The sequence below is a fragment of the Lycium ferocissimum genome, unplaced genomic scaffold, assembly GCF_029784015.1.
Source record: "Lycium ferocissimum isolate CSIRO_LF1 unplaced genomic scaffold, AGI_CSIRO_Lferr_CH_V1 ctg5763, whole genome shotgun sequence".
NCBI lineage: Eukaryota > Viridiplantae > Streptophyta > Magnoliopsida > Solanales > Solanaceae > Lycium > Lycium ferocissimum.
The window spans coordinates 12,157-29,886 of NW_026726108.1; the positions used below are offsets into that span (position 1 = coordinate 12,157).

The 17,730-nt window shown below is 40.2% G+C and overlaps 1 pseudogene; it reads left to right on the plus strand.

Annotated features, from left to right (window-relative positions):
* The first annotated feature begins 2,326 nt into the window (after window positions 1-2,326).
* Window positions 2,327-17,386, plus strand: LOC132044992 (cytochrome P450 CYP736A12-like; annotated as a pseudogene).
* Window positions 17,387-17,730: the final 344 nt, after the last annotated feature.

Here is a 17,730-nt window from a genome sequence, read left to right on the forward strand (position 1 = left end):
AGCTAATTGCAATAATGAACCTGGTTAATTTTAGCCTAATTAATTATTTCGATTATGGCCCTATTTAGCCAATTAAAGCTAAATTACACTAATGACCAGAATTAATTTGACCCAATGAGGTTGGTTATTTCAATTAAGGCCATCAAGGGACCTATTTTTGCAAAAATTACCCCAATTGCCTTAAACCATGAATTGGTTAATTCAATTTTGGTCATAACAAAAAAAATTAAAAAATTAAAAGCTAATTTGCAACAATGATCATAATCCTATTTAAATTCTAGAAATAATTATGATCAATTCTAACAAATTATGCCAATGCATGTTAAACATGCAGAATTAAGGATTGAGGGGTAAAATGGTAAATTCTTTTAATTAATCAAATTCCTTGGATTAAAGAGAATGATATATTTGCTAATTTGATTTTTGACAATTTAAAAAATTAAACAAATAAATATTTGAAACTGCTTTTCTTTGATGAAATTTAACAAATATCTTATAAATGTCACAAAATGGACTAATTAATTCCTAAATGATTTATGATATCATAGAAATTATTTTACCAATTAAAAGGGTAAAATCTTGACCTAAATAATTTTATAAAATCATTTTGACCTCTAAAAATGCATGGTGCACTTGTTTGTCATTCAGGGACTCTGAGTAATTAAAATAAATTACGGGAGGTCAAAAATTAGGTGTCAACAGTCATTACATTAGATACCAATTAAACCATCGCTCGTCCTCGAGCGACAAGGAAGAGAACGGGGAAAAATACTTGAGTCCGCAACAATTGGATATCTAGAACGCACGTCGGACTTCTTCATGTAGGAAAGATTCTCATCGAACAAAAATGAATCCCAACGAATGATACAGGAACCACCAGAATGGTACTTCTTCAACATAAAACCCATGGAAGATCGGATGAACACCTGATCGTTCTGATGGAAAACTAACTCGTAAAACACAGGGTCAATACAACAGATAGTCTCAAATAGGCCGATACACCTCGGGCTCACTTGCCCTCCTTCCCAAATCGCATAACACCCTACATGGGTGTAACCTTTAAAAGTACTTGTGCACTCACTTAATCAGTCGCAACTCTTTAAACTTAGCTCAAGATCCAATCCTCGTATCTCCGTATTCGAATTTTCCTCACAACTGATCCTCGAATAAACGAATTGCTTTTGCTCGAATTCTCTGATTTGATAAAGCCGCAACTCTGAACGAGATCAATAGCCCCCCCCCCCCAATCCTACCCCCACCCCCAACCCCACACACACTTTCTCAAACCAACGCAATTCTTTGAAGCATGACCACAAACCATATCCCATTCAAAACCGGGAAAATATTCTGATTCCGTTAACCTTTCTTTTGCACCTGCTAAAGCCGTTTTTTGTACTGCGATTCCTTAGAAACACATGAACACACATACCAAAATTCTGAAACCATAACTTACTCTCGCCAGAAAGAATCCTTGATTCATCTGAGATACCTACGCAATTTCATTAAAACTGATCTTACTGACAGCTAACCTGGCTAATTCTAAGTCTTCTTAAACCTTCAAATCACTATATAGAAACATACCATCGAGTACTAATCCGAGCAAAGTCCGTCGGAACTCAATCTGACCACTACGAATATTTATCGCATCCATAGTACCTCCTTGAATCATTACCATGCCCATTGCAACCCCTTATACTAACCGAAAGGCTGACCCCGGTAAGATATCAATCAAGCCTACTCACACAAACTCCAAAGCTAAACTGAAACTCATCGAATTCATGAAGGTGATTTACTGGGGACCCATAAGTTCTTTTGGAATTATGAACACAATTCATCAAGTTCTAATCAAACCACACTGACCCGAAATCATTGCACAGTTCCTGAACATTTATCAATCACCACTCGAACTGACTCTGATTAAAATGTCACTTATGAAACTTGTTTTTCGTACTTCCATTACAGTAGTTATTTTATTCACTTATTTTTTTAATAAAAATATTTATCAAAATATTTTAACCGACTAAATGTGGAAAAAAAATTAAAACCAAACAAACCGAAAGCTTTATTATAACCGACATACTTGAAAATGCCTCCACCGTTTCTGACCTTTATCAATTTGGGTGACGAATTGGATAACCCATCCCTTTTAGTACATGACAACTTTACACATGCATGCATGATGCATCTACAATCTACTTGCACGTCACTTTTCAAAGTTGTAAATTCATATTTTTTTTCACCAGCAGTATTTAACATATTTACCTAGTTGATAGTATTTCTATTCATTTTGATTAGATTATCCCAATTCCAAATCAAAAACTCACCAATGTTGTTCTCCATATCCATAGTTTTTCTTTCAATTTTCATCGGTTTTCTCTTTCACTTAATCCATTTCCGATGGAGGGCGGCGTCGGAAAAAGTTCACTAGAAACTTCCGCCAGGTCCATGTGGCCTTCCCATAATTGGCAATCTCCACATGTTAGGTATTTAAGGGTCAAATTTTATTTAGAATATTGTAAATCTTTGAACGTGCTCTACTACAATCTCCACAATATGAAAAACAGCTAGCAACACCTCTCTGTATAATAGTGCAAAACCTATTAACTCAAAACAAAAAAAAACCTCTTCATATATAATTCTGACTATAAATTCTACAGATTCTAACTAATTTTGATTTCATAGAATTTTGAATTATCTTTTCCAACAGGTACCTCCCTCGTCGTACCCTCTAAGATCTATCCAAAAATACGATCCAATAATGTTCTTAAAGCTCGGGAACGTTCCAACGGTGGTGGTTTCCTCGGCAGAAATCGCGGGGATGATACTAAAGACCCACGATGCCTTTTTTGCCAACCGACCAAAGATCAAGGCGGTAAATTACATGAGTAATGGTGATAAGAGGTTAGCCTTTGCACCTTATGGGCCACAGTGGCGTAATGCTCAAAAATTCTGGTCCCGACCCAATTTCACTAAGTCATGAGGGCACCTACCTTTCTCACCTCGGTAGGCGAACCCTTAACTCAACATTTACAAATAATAGAAGAATATAGCGTTAAGAAAGAAAATAATATAAGTCTCATGATAATCATATAAATAAGTGCGGAAGTAAAGGAAATCCACCGCAGTATCTGGTCTGGTCATACAAGAGCATCTAACTAAATACTACTAGTCTGACTAATAATACATAAGTAGTCTCAAAAGGATGTCTCATAATGGAAAATAAGACATAATAATAGGAAGAGCCTTCGGGCAGCGAACGTCGTCATGCTCACCCTGTAGAGACTCGAATCAGCAATCCTTGAATATCATCCACGAGGAGTAGAAGTAGATCCCACCTGGTACTCTACATTCATAAAAGAATGCAGCAAGTGTAGGTCAGTACAAACAACAAGTACTGGTAGGTACCATAGGCCGAATAAGACTAGCTAACGTATATAAAGACAACAAATCAAGATAAACACGTAAAACCACAAGCTACAAGTCAACACCAATACATAACCGCAATACAAGTCATCACCTATGTTATAGCATCTAGACCCAACTGTGCCAAGTATCAGTATAACCGTCCCAAACCAATATATCACAATCATATCACAACAGGGCATCACCTATATTATAGCATCTAAACCCAACTGTACAAGTCTCAAGATAATCATTCGAACCGCATATCACAACTATATACAGGAAACCAAAGGGTACAGTGCAATAATGTATGTATGATGAATGCAATGCATATGCACCGTACACATGTACTCCGACAAAACAATGGAACATCACATCTCGGCAGCACAACCCATTAGGGAGCCGCGAAGTCCATGTACCACTCGTCCCGGTAACAACCACGGCGACAAGCACTCTCTCGATCCCGGCAAGAGACCTCGGGCATCGATCACTCATTCGTTCCCGGCAAGAGACCTCGAGCAACGTACACTCATCCAAGCCCTAGTAAATGACCTCGGATCGGAATCTCTCTCTTTACTCTCTCCGACAAAGACCTCGAGGCTACACTCTCTCACTTATCATCTCAACACCATTACCATGCAATATCAATGTATCATGGAAATGAGTATGAATACGATGAAATGTAATATCAACATCAATCCCAAACAGTACCACACATGGCACACAAGTAATATAAATAATAAGGTTACACAATAAGCCACAATGGAATCGCAATTCTCATCTCAATATCAATCAAGTAAAGTACCGCAATATCATAGCAATGATATATCACTAATCACCAATATCCGATGTCTCAAGGTGGCAACGAGCCAATAAATAAATAGATCAAGAGAAGTCAACAACACAACGGGGTGGCTAGCCCCCAAATCATACAACAAAGCCCAACCTAAGACAATATCCAACCCAACTTTATACCCGAAAGTTTACATGCATTCTCCGAAACTATCATTTAAACAAACGCTTCGCTAATCGAAGTCTTACCATAAGGTAAACCGTAACCTACCTGGAGAGCCGACCAGCAAAATCTGCAATAGTCAAACCTTAGTCTTTCCCTTCCTTTGAGCCTCGAGATAATGGAAGTCTAATAATATCTAAATTATGAAATTAGAATCAAGAAGAAACAGCATTCAATCCTTACTTCTATTCAAGACCCTAATCCCAACCTATGGAATGAGTTTTATGAACTACAGTGATGAAACTAGGAACCTATAGGTCTCAATATGAAATTAATGCTCTAGGTGATCAATTCCCATCAATTGTAAACTAGAAGAACTAACAAATCACTTAAATTCGGATTCTAAGAAAAACCCTCAAATTTAGGTATGAACCCTAACTTCCAATTTCATAAATTACACACTAATAAGGAAGGAATCATGCAATAATAGTTTTTAATTATCAATTCCATGCTTAATGAAGCTAACCCAATCAATAAATCAAGACTTAATAGCCTAGAATTAAGAACCCACAAAACCCTCTTTCAATCCATCATTTCTTAAGAAAACTAGCATGTTTAATGGATTCCAAAGGTGATTAATGTAACATGGAATGGAAAGGAAGGTGAAAGGACTTACCACAATGATTTTCCCCCAAGAAATGCCTTGAAATTCTCCCCATAGCTCTATTTTCGGAGTGGTAATGAATGAAGGAGTTGGGGCTTTTAACACACATTTAATGAATCTAACTGCTCGTACCGCGCACCTTGCGCCCCGCGGCACCGCTTCCGCGGCCCCCGCTTATACTATTTCTATACCGCTTCCGCGGCCCCATGATCGCGGTTGCGGTCGCATGAAAAATACACAAATGCTACGGAAGAAGGTACCCCTTAGCGATTTGGTGCCCGGCGGGTGCCGCCATAGCAGGCACTAGACACCAGAAACTCCTAACTTTTCACTAATTCCATCTGAAATCCAGACTATCACCCGAGGCCATCTGCTCACAAACCATATATGCAGACATACATAAAAACACGCTACGAGCGAACTCGTGGCCTCGGAATTCCTAACAAAAGTCTCATTGACTCGGTCAACCCCCGATACCTCAAAACTAACTTCCCAACCAAAGTCCAAAAATACTCCCAAGTGCATTGGGAACCGAATCGAGTATACATTCAAGTTCTAAAAGACATCCGGATCTCTCAGAATCGACGGATTCCCAAAAAAGGTTCGTTTACCCAAAAGTCAACTCTTTTTCGCTTTAAGCTCAAATTTCTTACAAAGTCACCCAAATCATAACCAAATACCTCGAGAAGCTTGTCAACGGTCCTCTCGGGTCAAATGTGAGCTAAAAAAGCTTGGGAAAGGGTCAAAAGCATCGAAAAGGCTATAACGACCAAATGGGTCGTTACATCAGATACCAATTAAACTATCGCTCATCCTCGAGCTACGAAGGGAAAAGAATGGAAAAGTACCTGAATCGGTAAACAACTGAGGATATCGGCTATGCATGTCGGACTCAGTCTCCTAAGTGGCCTCCTCAATAGGACGATGCTTCCATTGCTCCTTCACAGAAGCTATCTCCTTAGACCTCAACTTTCGAACCTGCCTATCCAAATCACAATAAGCTCCTTCTCGTAAGTCAGATTCTCATCAAACAATACTGAGTCCCAACGAACAATATAGATACCATCGGCATGATACTTCTTCAGCATAGACACATAGAAAACTGGATGCACACTTGCCAATCCTGGTGGCAAGGCCAACGCATAAGCAACATCGCCCACATGATCAAGGATCTCAAATGGCCTACCTCTCTTCTCAAACCTCATAACACCCTTCATGGGTGAAATCTTCAATAGAACCTGATCACCAACGACGAACTCTAAATCTCGGACCTTCCGGTCCCATACATCTTCTGTCGACTCTGAGTTGCCAAAAGCTTGGCCTGAATAACCCTCACCTTCTCAAGAGACTCTCTCAAAAGATCCGTACCCCAAGGTCAAACCTCAAATGCATCAAACCAACCAACCGGAGATCTACATCTCCTACCATACAAAGCCTCAAAAGGCGCCACGTCGATACTCGAATGATAACTGTTATTATATGCAAACTCTGCCAACGGCAAATACTGATCCCAGTGACTACCAAAGTCTATAACACAAGCCCTCAACATATCCTCGAGCACCTGAATGGTCCGCTCGGACTGCCCATCGGTCTGGGGTTGGAAAGTTGTACTAAGATCCATTTGGGTACCCAACTCATCATGAAAAGCTCTCCATAAATGGGAAGTGACGATAGTAGCCTGATCGGATATGATAGAAATGGGAACCCCATCCAATCTCATAATGTCATGAATGTACAACTTGTCTAACTTCTCCGCGGTATAAGACACTTGAACTGGAATGAAATAAGCGGACTTAGTCAACCGATCAACTATCACTCAAATCGAATCAAACTTACCCGAAGACCCATAACAAAATCTATGGCAATCCTCTTCCACTTTCACTCGGGAATTGGCATCCTCTGAAGTACACCACCGGGTCACCGGTGGTCATATTTAACTTGCTGACAATTCCTACACTTAGCCACAAAATCGACTATATCCCTCTTCATGTGGCGTCACCAGTAATGCTGCCTCAAATCATGATACATCTTAGTCACCACCGGATGAATGGAATATCGAGAGCTATGGGCCTCAGTCAAAATCAAATGAATCAAGTCACCAACGCGAGGAACGCACACGCGCCCCTTAATCCTCAAAGTACCCTCAGAATCAATCATGGCCTCCTTGGCCTCACCCCTCAGAACCCTATCTCGAATCTTGCTCAACTGAGCATCCTCAAACTAATGAGTCCTGATCTGATCTAACAAGAACGATCTCGGCTCCACACAAGCTAAAACTCTGCCTGGGGCTGAAATATCAAGGCGAGCGAAACTGTTGACCAGAGTCTGAACCTCCATGGCCAATGGACGCTCGAAAACAACCAAACGGGCTAAACTCCCCATGCTAGTAGCCTTGCGACTCAAGGAACAACAACAACATTGGCTTTCCTTGGGTGATAAAAATAGAGATGTCATAGTCCTTCAGGAGCTCTATCCATCGGCGCTGCCTGTAATTAAGATCTCTCTGGGTAAACACGGGCTGAAGGCTACGGTGATCGGTGAAAACCTCACAATGGACACCATACAAGTAATGCATCCAGATCTTCAAAGGGAAGACCACAACTAACAACTTCAAATTATAGGTAGGGTAATTCCTTTCATGGATCTTCAATTGACGGGAAGCATAGGCTATGACCCTACCCTCCTACATCAAAACAGCACCCAAACCCACACGGGATGCATCACAATAGACTGAGAAATCCTTACCCTCCACGGGTAATGCTAGAATCGGGGCTGAAGTCAAAAGGGTCTTGAGCTTTTGAAAGCTCTCCTCACAATCATCGGACCACTGGAAGGGAACATCCTTCTGAGTCAATCTGGTCAACGACGAAGCAATAGAAGCGAAACCCTTCACAAATCGGCAGTAGTAACTGGCCAAACCCACAAAACTACGGATCTCGATCATAGTAGTGGGCCTCGCCCAATCTCTCACAGCCTCAATCTTCTGAGGATCAACCATGATCCCTTCCTTAGACATAATGTGGCCCAAGAACGCCATAGACTCCAACAAAAACTCGTACATCAAAAACTTAGCAAACAAACTATTCTTCTTTAACAACCTAAGTACAGTGCGAAGATGGCTCTCATGCTCCTCTCTACTCTTGGCATACACCAAGATATCATCAATAAACACAACCACAAATGAGTCAAGGAATGGCCTAAAGATGCCATTCATCAAAGTCATGAATGCAGCCGGGGCATTGGTAAGCCCAAATGACATCACCAGAAACTCATAATGCCCATATCTCGTCCGAAAAGCTGTCTTCAAAATATCCTCAGCCCTAATCTTCAGCTGATGTCAATCTTCGAGAACACTGAAGCACCCTGAGGCTGGTCAAATAAATCATCAATACGAGGCATGGGAAACTTGTTACGAATAAAAACCTAGTTCAGCTGGCGATAATCGATGCACATCCTCAGAGATCCATCTTTCTTATTCACGAACAACACAGGAGCACCCCAAGGGGAGACACTAGGTCTAATGAACCCCTTGCTCAATAAATCCGGCAGCTTCTCCTTAAGCTCTCTCAACTCGGCGGGTGTCATCCGATATGGTGGAATAGAAATAGGATGAGTGCCCGGATTCAAGTCAATACAAAAGTCAATATTGCGATCGGGTGGCATACCCGGCAGATCGAATGGGAATACCTCCGCGAACTCGCTCACAATGGGAATGGACTCAAGGAGTGGAGATGCAACAGTGGTGTCGCACACATGAGCCAGATAAGCTAAACACCCCTTGTTGACTAATTTCTTCTGCTAAAGAAAGGAAATAATCTTCTTCGGAGCGGCACTAGGAGTACCACTCCACTCAAGTCTAGGAATGCCCGACATGGCTAAAGTGACTGTCTTGGCATGACAGTCCAAGATCGCATGATAAGAAGAAAGCTAGTTCATACCCAAAATAATATCGAAATCCACCATATCAAGTATCATCAAGACTACCTATGTGTCATAACCCATAAAAGTAACTAAGCACAACCAATAGACTCGATCAACCACAACAGAATCTCCGACTGGAGTAGACACATGAATAGGTACCACTATGCTATCACAAGTCAAGTCCCAACCAATAGCATGATATGCAGACACATATGAATAAGTGGATCCAGGATCAAATAATACAGATGCTGCTCTATGTCGGACAGAAACGGTACCTGAAATGACAGCATCTGAGGCCTCCGCCTCGGGTCTACCTAGGAACGAATAACACTGGGCCCCACCACGACCAGACTGTGATCCACCTCTCAAACTCTGGGACCCACCTCTACTGGCCTGGGATCCACCTCAAGAAATCTGTAGACCTCTGCGGCCTGACTGAGCACCACCTCTCGAAGAAGCACCACCTCGGCTACCTGAAGCTACCGGGGTCCTCTGGGGCTGATAACCCTACCTGGGTCATAGACAATCTTGAGCAAAATGACCAAGCGCTCCACACGTAAAACAAGCCTTAGGAGGCGGAGTCTGATGAACCGAAACTAAAGACCCAACTGGAACAACTCTGTCTGCTAGTCGAGAAAATGAGATCTCAAAAGCTCTCTGCCTAGATGGCCCACTAGAAAAAGCCTGCAATGCTGAATGCACAGGGCGGACGGAATAGGAATGATACTACCTAAAAGACTGTTCGGAGCCCCTCAAGCTGGAACCACTGTAACCCCCAAACTGTCGCTGCCTTTTCTCACTAACTCCTCCAAATGTGCAAGCTTAGCGGCCTCGACTAAAGAAGCATGATCAACAATGGATAGAAGGAAGAACCTATGGCCTTAAGCTAAAGGCATGGGATTTGAAGAGAAGTAGCGAGCCCACCAACAAATCATCGAATCTTGTCGGGCTCAGTAGGAATCAAGAGTGCTGAATAACGGGCCAAATGCAAGAAGCGAGTCACATAAGCATCAACAGATAATCCCCTCTGCTGCAAGTGGAGGAACTCATCTCTACGTGCCTCTTTCAAGGCACGGGGCACATACTTCTCAATGAAGGCTCGATAAAACTGTATCCAAGTAAGTGGAGGAGAACCCTCTGGTCTGCAAAAAATGAAGTACATCCACCAGGTCTTCGCGTCTCCGTGAAACTGGTATGACATATAATCGACCCCGTGGATCTCAACAATCCCCATCCTGTGTAATAACTCATGTATGTCCAATATAAAATCATATGCATCCTCTCTAGAAGTACCAGCGAATCTCGGCGGATCCATCTTCCTGAATCTCCCTACCAGCTCCTGATCGGTCAAAGTCATAATAGGGCCTGCCATGGGTCTAAGATCATCTCCCGGGGCCGGCACTGCATCCATTCTTAGAGCTATAGCCGCAGCAGGGTGCGTTGCACTGGTCTGCCGCTGCTCAGGGGGTCTGTGATCCTCCATACGGAGAACTATCACCAGCGGCATTCTGCGGGGCATCCAAATGAAGTAGAACACGAGCCATAGTATCCTGCATCGTCTGCTCTGAAGTGACCTCGGGGTGTGCCCGTGCTGGAGCCACATCATCCCCGATGGCCTGGTCTCGAACCTGCTGAACCTCAGGCTCAGGCTCTGGAGATGGAGATCTCGCAGGTCGTTGCCTAGCCGCAGGAGCCCTGCCCCTGGCTGGGGCCGCCCCGCGGCCTCTAGCTCGACCGCGTCCTCTAACTGTCGCTCGTCCTCTGGTGCCAACCGCAGCTACGGGCTCCAGCACCTGATCTCGGGCTATTGTGGCTCTAGTCCTCACCATCTGTAAGAGAAGAGATAAGAATCAGATAAACAATTCGATTGTTTCAGATTGTTGATTGTTTCAAATACCAATTAGAATAAAGTAGCATGAAAGAATGAAAGAAAGTGAAGTTTCTTAAATATCCGATAGCCTCTTGCAGATAAGTACGGAGCTCATCGTACCGATCCACGAGACTCTACTAGACACGCTCTTATATTATAGACCGAGTAACCTAGGGCTCTGATACCAACTTGTCATGATCCAATTTCACTAAGTCATGCGGGCACCTACCTTTCCTACCTCGGTAGGCGAACCTTTAACTCAATATTCAAAAATAATAGAAGAATATAGCGGAAGAAAGTAAATAACGTAAGTCTCATGATAATCATATAAATAAGTGCGGAAGTAAACGAAATCCGCCCCAGTATCTGGTCTGGTCATACAAGAGCATCTAACTAAATACTACTAGTCTGAATAATAATACATAAGTAGTCTCAAAATGATGTCTCAGAATGGAAAACAAGACATAATAATAGGAAGAGTCTTCGGGCAGCGAACGTCCTCATGCTCACCCTGTAGAGACTCGAATCAGCAATCCTCGAATATCAGCCATGAGGAGTAGAAGTAGATCCCACCTGGTACTCTGCATTCATAAAAGAATGCTAGAGTAGAAGTAGATCCCACCTAGTATTCTACATTCATAAAAGAATGCAGCAAGTACAGGTCACTACAAACAACAAGTACTGGCAGATATTATAAGCCGACTAAGACTAGCTAACGTATATTAAGACAATAAATATAAACACGTAAAACAACAAGGTACAAGTCAACACGAATACATAACCTCAATACAAGGCATCACCTATGTTATAGCATCTAAACCTAACTGTGTCAAGTATAAATATAATCGTTTCGAACCAATATATCACAATCATATCATAGCAGGGCATCACCTATGTTATAGCATCTAAACCCAACTGTGCCAAGTCTCAGTATAACCATTCCGAACCAGTACATCACAACCATATCACAACTATATCACAGGAAACCAAAGGGTACAATGCAATGCAATAATGTATGTATGATGAATGCAATGCATTATGCACCGTACATATGTACTCCGATAATGGAACATCACATCTCGGTAGCATAACCCATTAGGGAGCCGTAAAGTCCATATACCACTCGTCCCAGCAACAACCTTGGCGACAAGTACTCTCTCGATCCCGGCAACAGACCTCGGGCATCGAGCACTCATTCATTCCCGGCAAGAAACCTCGGGCAACATACACTCATCCCGCTCCTGTAAATGACCTCGGATCACGGACTCTCATCTCTCTTTTACGCTCTCCGGCAAAGACCTCGGAGGCTACACTCTCTCACTTATCATCATCAGTACCATAACCATGCAATATCAATGTATCATGGAAATGAGTACGAATACGATGCAATATAATATCAACAATCAATTTAATCCCAAACAGTACCACACATGGCACACAAGTAATATCAATAATAAGGCTACACAATAAGCCACAATGGAATTACAATTCTCATCTCAATATCAATCAAGTAAAGTACCGCAATATCATAGCCATGATATATCACTAATCACCAATATCCGATGTCTCAAGGTGGCAACGAGCCAATAAGCAAATAGATCAAGAGAAGTTAACAACACAACGGGGTGGCTAGCCCCCAAATCATACAACAAGGCCCAACCCAAGACAATATCCAACCCAACTTCATACCCGAAAGTTTACATGTATTCTCCGAAAATATCATCTAAACATACGCTTCGCTAATCGAATTCTCACCATAAGGTAAACCGTAACCTAACTGGAGAGCCGGCCAGCAAAGTCTGCAATAGTCAAACCTTAGTCTTTCCCTTCCTTTGAGCCTCGAGATAATGGAAGTCTAATCATATCCAAATTATAAAATTAGAATCAAGAATAAACAACATTCAATCCTTCTATTCAAGACCCAAATCCCAACCTATGGAATGAGTTTTATGAACTGAAGTGATGAAACTAGGAACCTATAGGTCTCAATATGAAATTAATGCTCTATGTGATCAATTCCCATCAATTATAAACTAGAAGAACTAACAAATCACTTAAATTCGGATTCTAGGCAAAATCCTCAAATTTGGGTATGAACCCTAATTTCCAATTTTATAAATTACACACTAATAAGGAAGGAATCATGCAATAATAGTTTTTAATCATCAATTCCATGCTTAATGAAGCTAACCCAATCAATAAATCAAAACTTAATAGCCTAGAATGAAGAACCCACAAAACCCTCTTTCAATCCATCATTTCTTAAGAAAACTAGCATGTTTAATGAATTCCAAAGGTGATTAATGAAACATGGAGTGGAAAGGAAGGTGAAAGGACTTACCACAATGATTTCCCCCCAAGAAATGCCTTGAAATGCTCCCAATAGCTCTATTTTCGGAATGGTAATGAATGAAGGACTTAGGGACTTTAACACACATTTAATGAATCTAACTGCCCGTCACCCGTTTCCACGCCCCCTTCAGCGCTTCAGCGGCACCACTTCCGCGACCCCATGACCGCTTCTGCGGTCCTGCGAAAAATACACAAACGCTACAATCGTGGGGGTAACCGTAATGCTTGCATTATGCATTGGTGTCGCCATAGCGGGCACCAGACACCAGAAACTCCTAAGTTTTCACTAATTCCATCCGAAATCCCGACTATCACCCGAGGTCATCTGCTCACAAGCCATATATGCAAACATACATAAAAACACGCTACGAACGCACTCGTGGCCTCAGAATTCCCAACGGAGGTCTCGATGACCGAGTGAACCCCCTATACCTCAAAACTAACTTCCCAACCGAAGTCCCAAAATGCACCTGAGTGTATTGGGAACCGAACTGAGTATACTCACAAGTTCTAAAAGACCATCCAGACCTCTTGGAATCGACAGATTCCGTAAAAAGGTCCGTGTATCCAAAAGTTAACTTTGATCAACTCTTTTTCGCTTTAAGCTCAAATTTCCCACAAAGTCACCCTAATCGTAACCAAAGACCTCGGGAAGCATGTCAACGGTCCCCTCGGGTCAAGTGTGAGCTAAAAAAGCTTGGAAAAGGATCAAAAGCACCGAAAAGGCTATAGCGCTCAAACTTATCTGTACAATTTTGCACCCAAGAGGAAAGAACTGCTTACAATGGATAAAATCTGGTCCTTTGGTGGGATGAGGAAAGAGGAAATTGGGTTCTTGATGGAGCAGTTGAAGGTGGGTGGTGAAGTGGTGGATCTTGGTGAGAAGATTGGTGATTTGATTGGGAAAATGACATGCAGAATGTTATTTGGGGATGATGGGAATAGTGATAGATTTGATTTGAAGAGTATAGTTCCGGAAATGGTGTGATTGGCGGTAGCTTTTAATATTGCTGATGATGTGCAATTTCTTGAGCCATTTGATATTCAGGTATGTTCTAGTTACTCGATCGGTCGTTCTCATATTAGTTGTCATAATTTCTCTTTTGCATGTTCCTTAAAAAATTATAATAAGAAGTGGTACTATATTTTTTAGTAACTTACCTTTATCTTTTTCTTAAACAAGACCTAAACTAATCTTATTGGTATTTAAGCAATCATTAGTCAATATCTATGCTACATAATTAATATTGTCTACTTTCAAACAATTAAATATTAAAAGTAAAATGAGAAAAAAAAATTATCTTTGACTTTATAAAATGACAAATATTTTAGGACGAATATTTGTAATAACCTTGACAACTAATATGAGACAGAGGGAGTAGTTAATTTGCTTGTCTCAGTTTTCTGAAGGTAACGGAGTTCTCAATTTAAAGAGTGTGAATAACATTTTGTAGTGAAACAAAAAAGAACGTAGACAAGCATTTTTGGAAAGTGTTGGGATGTGCAAACAATTTAGTAGCGGATGAGATATATAAGCTAGGGAAAAGGACATATATGGCCGATCGGCTGAAACTAATTCCACCCGGTGGCCAAAGTCCTTCTAAACCCAAATTATACCTACTAAACTAATCCCATCCATTACTCAAAACTTAAATAAGACAATTTCAAATAAAAACCCAAATACAAAAATGTTTGAGGCGATTTTTATATATAATAAGTGTCATTTGTGTATAAAATATGTATCAGTACCTATTTGCAATGTATAAAAACTGTATAAAATATGAATCACTAAGGTATGTATCATTTTTGTATATAATATGTATCATTTGTGTATATAATGTGTATCAAAGACGGTGCAGTAATCTATACGTATAGAATAGAAAATTGTATCATTTTTGTATAAAATATGTATCATTTTTGTATAGAAAGTGTATATATAATTCCAGCATGTGTATATAAACTGTATCACTCTTGTATAGAAAGTGTACCATACGTACAAAAAATGTATTATAGAAACCGTATCATTGTGGTATATAATATGTATCACTATTGTATATGTAAAAAAAAAAAAAAATCATATCATTATTGCATATTATGTGTATAATAAATGTATAATTAACGTATAATTTATGTATAATAAATGTATGATTAATTCCAGCATATGTATATAAACTGTATGATTCTTGTATATAAAGTGTATATATAATTCCAACATATGTATATATGCTGTAGCAGCCTTTTAGTGGCGACTTTTGTCGCCACAAAAAGTCTTCTTTTTTTTCTAAAGCGCACAAATTTGTACATTGGTAAATTTGGCATTATTTTGGGCCGACCGGCTATTTTTTAGCATTAATTTGGGCCGACCGAACACCTAGTGGGATTAAGCCCAAACAGTGGTTAAATGTGGGATTAGTTTGGCTGAGTGGACACACAGTGTCATTCCCTTATAAGTTAGTAGTAATACTCTTAATGGTACGAGATCTTTTGAGAAAATTGTACAGTCTTGATCCAAAACGAATAATAAGTAATTAAGTATCATATAAGACTAAGAGTCACATTTGGGCTGGGCTTAGTCCGAGACAATGGAATATTTATTTTGCCTCAAGTTGGATCTCTATTGTCAATTAATAGTCAATTTGATTTATTTAATCCGGAAACTCCCGAGGTTGGTGATACAAGGTTCGATGCTTGATCGATAGTGGGTTGGGTAGTCTCTTTTTCCACTTAAATTTTAGGTTTTTAATCTGCGCTACTATTCGAACTCGTAACGTGCACTTAGCTCACACATAACGGGTTGCGCTCTTCCACTAGACCAAGCCCGGAATCAATTGATGATCAATTTAATCATCTTTCTGCTTTCAATTCGAGCTAGGTAGTATACAATTTGATATTCCGCATTTACTTACATACCCCTCCACTCCCAAATTCGTCCATCGTTAACATTTTTGAGGTCAGTTTGACATCTATTTTATTCAAAGTTGTTTTTTTTTTTTTTTTCAATTTTGAATAATACTTAAGAATTTGATGAAGTGCTTTCAAAGTACTATACGAACGTATAGTAATTGTTTCCCTTTAAAAGAAGCAATTGTTTCAAAAATCATTGTCATAGTACACTCAAAATAGATAAACAAGATGGCTATTGCTTTTTGATATGCAAGGAGGATTTGGTGGCTCTACTAACGTGTCACCCACCTTGTGGAGATCAGTTTAAGTGGCTCTACTAAAGTGTCATCCACCTTGTGGAGATCAGTTTAATTGAACTTTTATGTAATATTTTGGTCATACACATTATTCCTGATATGTGACTTGTGAAAAAATGAACATTCAGGGTTTAAATAAGCTGTTGAAGGAAACTGGGAAGGCTGTTCAAGAAGTATTTGATACCATAATCAATGAGCATGAACAAGATGCTAGGAATTACACTCAAGAGTAGCAAGAATTTTGTCAATGTCATGTTGTCATATCAAGATGGTTCGAAATCCTACTCGATTGACCGTGCAACCATGTAAGCTATCCTTTTTGACATGATCGTTGGAGGCTTGGAGCCATTGATACTTCACACACTTGGATAGAATGGATATTTGCAGAACTTGTTAAGCATCCAAAAGTAATGAACTGACTCCTTGACAAGTTGACATCTATAGTAGGATCGAAGAGAATGGTTGAGGAGAAAGATTTACCTAAGCTGGAATACTTAGAAATGGTGTTTAAGGAAGCTTTCAGGTTACATCCTGTGGCGCCTCTGTTAGTTCCTCGAGAATCAATGGAAGACTTTGTCATAAATGAATGTTACATACCAAGAGGATCACAAGTTATGATAAATTGTTGGGCATTAGGACATGATATTAAGATATGGTCGGACAACGTTGAGGAATTTGTTCCTGAGAGGTTTATCGGCAAGAACATCGATCTTTGTGGACATGATTTTCATTTACTACCATTTGGATATGGAAGAAGAAGTTGTCCAGGAATGAATCTGGGATTGATTACTGTGAAGTTGATAGCTGCCCAATTAGTGCATTGCTTCAATTGGGATTTGCCTGATGGTATGTTACCAGCTGCTTTGGGCATGACTGAAAAGTTTGGTTGGGCAGCTCCAAGAGCTCAGAATTTGCTTGTTATTCCTACTTACCGTCTGTTAACATAAGAGAGAGTAACCAAAGCTTATCTTAGATTGTAATGTAATAATAATTAATAGGGTCACAATAGGAAAATTTTCTGTTTAATCTTCATTAGATTAGGCTTAAGGAAGGTTATCTTCCTTCATGTATTTACTTATTAACCAGTCAATCCGCACGTACATTGCACGTATATGTCAAGTTATGTAATGCAGTTTGAGCAACCACATGAAGTTGTTATGGTTTCTAGTGAAGTTGTTAGCTTAATACAGCCGTGTCCAAACTCTTTGAATAAAATCCGATTTTTTTTTTCTATCTTTTGACTTCAAACTAATACGTACTTTGATCCCCAATTTGAGCTACTAATACCAAAAACCTTATATCTCTTTAAGTCTTAATATACAGAAATAAAATAATAAGGAAATAGCCCCTAACGCGATATATTTAA